At 38.9% G+C, this 4,203-nt stretch overlaps 1 protein-coding gene across 9 annotated transcripts in view; it reads right to left on the bottom strand.

Moving 5' to 3' along the window:
* LOC108366671 (uncharacterized) overlaps positions 1-4,203 on the bottom strand; it is a 26,594-nt gene that overhangs the window by 19,854 nt on the left and 2,537 nt on the right. The window lies entirely within an intron of this gene.

Consider the following 4,203-nt stretch of genomic DNA (forward strand, 5'->3'; position numbering starts at 1 on the left):
AAACCAAAGGAACACCTAAATTAATTTTGGAGGCCCTAATTAACACCTAAAAGACACCTAATTCCTAGCTAATTTTTATTGGTTTTTGGCGACTTGGGTCAGCTAGGTTTATGGACGTATGATAAGGCGAATATGTTTCGAATGAAAAAAAATCATCATGAAAGTAATAAACGTTTCGAATGTGTATTAACAAAATGGGTTCATAAGTACGGCTTTTATAAATAACTCGACTCCAGCACCACCTAGCGGGTCCGTTTTTCGCAACTGCTTTTTTCATCATGCTTACGAAATCGGTTCATAAATACAGGTTTTATAAATAACTCGCCTCCCGCGCGACCTAGCGGCTACGTTTTTGGTAAACGTATTTTCCATTATACTGAAACTATACCTTTTGAATTTGAAAGAAATCAGTTCATAAATACGACTTTTATAAATAACTCGACTCTTTTTTAATGGTTTTGCAGATTTTTATGAAATTTGGTATGTGTCACCTCAGCAAAAGCTTTTTAAGTGGGGTGAATAACTAATTCGGAAAGCAAGCTGACCAACCAACACATTTTTGCGAATTTATCGGAATCCAATGAAGCTGCTAAATTAGTTTTAGTGGCGTTGAAGAACACCTAAAAGACACCTAATTCCAGCATATATTTGGAAAATGTAAAACCTAGCTTTACGTAAACCTAGCTGACCCACACATTTTTGCGAATTTCTCGTAAACTAATGGAGCTACTAAATTAGTTTTAGTGGCGTTGAAGAACACCTAAAAGACACCTAATTCCTGCATATATGTATTTGGAACATTTAAAACAAAAATTTGAAGATTGTTCAGCTAGGTTAACAGCGCTAAGCTAGCTGACCCACACATATTTGCGAATTTATCGGAAACCAATGGAGCAACTAAAATAGTTTTGGTGGCGTTGAAGACCACCTAAAAGACACCTAATTCCTGCATATTTTTGGAAAATTTAAACCCTAAATTTAAAGATGGGCAGCTAGGTTTACGTAAACCAATGGAACACCTAAATTAATTTTGGAGGCCCTAATTAACACCTAAAAGACACCTAATTCCTAGAAAATGTTTATTGATTTTTGGCGACTTGGGTCAGCTAGATTTACGGACGTCCTAATTTCCATACATAAGCCAGATATCATATTATTACAGGAAACCCATATAACAGACAAAACCAAACAATTCCTTCACCTGCGCAACTATCAAATTTTTCACCACAACAAACAATTAACGTACGCAAAGTCAGGAATAGCAATATTAGTTAGAAATACAATAAACGCTTCAAATCACAGGACATCCACCAACCAACTTCTGCATCAAACCGTAACTATACGCGGACTAAAAGACTTACACATCACAAATTACTACAAAGAAACTGACATAAACTTAACGCAGCAGTTGTTACAAGACTTACCAATAATAAATTCAGGGCATCAAATAGTTGTAGGAGACCTTAATGCGCAGAATACTCTTTGGGGATCTCAATACAACTCAAGAAGCGGGAACTTGTGGGAAAACTTTGCACATGAGCGAAATTTAGTATTTTTAAATGATGGGGGACCAACCCTCCTGAACACAAGGAACACGCTTACTTCAGTGGATGTAACTATGGTTACAAGTGATTTGGCAGACTGTTTGTCCTGGAGTTGTCCATCTCAAACAATCGCAGGCGATAACTTTCCAATTTTTATGCATAATGGAAACACCCATATTGAAAAAAAATTTATAGGAAGATTTAAGGAAAAACAAGCGAACTGGGAACTCTTCCGTAATAAAACAGACCTCTTTGACAACCAGTTCGTGCAATCAGACAATGTCAACAGAGAAGCAGCCTTGCTCAAAAGGATAATTAGAAAATCAGCAAACGAATCCATGCCAACCACCCGATGTCCAAAGCGAAAGAGCTCCCCAGTATGGTTTAATGCAGAAATCAATACACTAATACGTGAAAAAAGGACAGCCTGGAAGAAATTCACAGTAAACAAAACCCCGACAAGAACTCTGAATTACAGAAGATTGTGTGCACAGGTAAGAAGAGCCTGCAAAAAGGCAAAACAAGAGACGTGGAAATGCTTCGTAAACTCACTAAACCCGACGATAGATGCCAAGACATTATGGGGCAAAGTAAGGAAGATCAAATCCAACACCATCTCCAGCTTTCCACCGATCTTTACAAATAGTACGGCTATCTCACATCCGAAACAGAAAGCAAATCATCTAGCAAGAGTATGGAGCTCATTGGGATCAAATGACAAACTCAGCAGATGCCTTACTCAACAAAAATTGGGTATGAATGTTGACGATTTCGAAAGAGTTGGAAATGATTTAATTTGTACTGTAGAAGCAGAAACACTCGCGGAATTACATCTAGCGCTTAAAAATGCTAAAGGAACATCGCCTGGGAAGGATAAAATAACTTATGCCATGGTAAAAAATTCGTCGAGCGTCTTCAAAATAAAATTGTGCCGGCTTTATAGCAATATTTTAAAAACGGGTATTTACCCACACGACTGGAAGGAAGCTGTACTTATACCCATACCAAAGTTAGGTAAGAACCAGAATTCAGTCGAAGGGTACCGACCTATATCCTTATTACCTGTGCTCTCGAAAATATTAGACAAAATAGTGACGAGAAGACTGTGGAAAGCATGCGATGGTAAAATCCTCAAAATTCAGCATGCATACATGCCCAACCACGGAGTACACACACTTTGCCAACTATTAGAAACGAAGATAAAGAAAAACCTCAACCGTCAAAAGCACTGCATACTGGTTTCTGAAGATCTCGAAAAAGCATTTGACAGGGTAATATCAACGGTAGTAATAAAGGAGCTACACTGTTGGGGTATACCCAAAATCCTTCTAAAATTAGCTTTATCCTTTCTCTCTCACAGAAGGATCTCAGTGAAAGTAGATGGTTTCTTGTCCCAGAATTATAAACTAGACAATGGAATTCCGCAGGGCTCCCCACTCTCTGTGTTCCTTTTTAATGTGTATACGAACACACTGTCAAAAACACTAAAAGATATACATGGCATTGATTTCGTTGGTATATATGCAGACAACATCTTTGCTTTGTCTTCAGGCACTCAAGAAGAAGTATCTCAAAGCCTCAATTCCATCGACAAAAAAATTCAAGAGTGGTCGGCAATAACCGGAGCAGTAATACCGGCTGACAAGATTGAAGCCATTCATTTTTGCAGAAAGAGAAACTGTAACGTATCGTCCATTACACTGAGAAACAATAACGTCGATCTCAAAGCGAAAATGAGAATTTTAGGCGTTACCTTCACCAGGAATATTTTATGGAATGAACACGTAAAAACAATCACATCAAAACTCAGTAAAGTGCAGAACCTACTCAAAGTAATATGCTCCAGGAAAAAGGGTCCCCATATCGAAACAGCTCTTTATATATGCTGGTCACTAGCTGAAGGAGCAGTACAACATTGCATCAGTCTCTATGGATATACATCCGAAGCCAATATAAATAAAATAAATACTGCTCTAAATCATTGCTTTAGAGCTGCAGCCGGCTTACTAGTGGCAACACCAATAGAAGCTGCAAGAGTCGAAGCGCGCTACGATGACTTCCGATTGCTACTCCAGAGTCGTTCTGTAAAATTGGCAGCAAAAGCTATCACAACGGTTTCGCATCCTCTGCATAACACCTTTTGGGATTGTATAACAAGCGGAAGTTCTAAGGTCAAAAGCTACAGAAGCATCTGCAGCATCACTGCTATTACCAAGTATCTAAAGGACACTCATATCCCAAAACCACCAAAACCACCTGATATGTGCAGGACAGACAAAAGTATCTCCATCGACATGTTGTTGTTGTAGCAGCATACAAATTCCCCAAAGACTTTTTGGGGAGTGTTGCTGGAGTGACAGTCCTTGGCCAGATATAAATCTGGGTCGTTCCGGTTACGTAGACCCGACTGTCGTGGGAACGTATCTCCATCGACATCTCATTGAGCGCTTTCAATAAAAGCAACAACTCTGCGGAAGTCTACATCAAAATGTGTTTAGCATATAAAGCAAACTTTTCAGCTGATACCTTCTACTATACTGATGGATCCTTACTCGGAGAATCACCGTCTTATGCTGTTATAGAACAACGGATGGATGGAACTCATCAACAACTCCATCAAGCCCTTCTGCCGCCATACGCTGGTATTTTTAACGCCGAA

This window comes from Rhagoletis zephyria, unplaced genomic scaffold (assembly GCF_001687245.7).
Source record: "Rhagoletis zephyria isolate East Lansing unplaced genomic scaffold, Rhagoletis_zephyria_1.1 Rzeph_scaffold_02368, whole genome shotgun sequence".
In the NCBI taxonomy this organism is placed as follows: Eukaryota; Metazoa; Arthropoda; class Insecta; order Diptera; family Tephritidae; genus Rhagoletis; species Rhagoletis zephyria.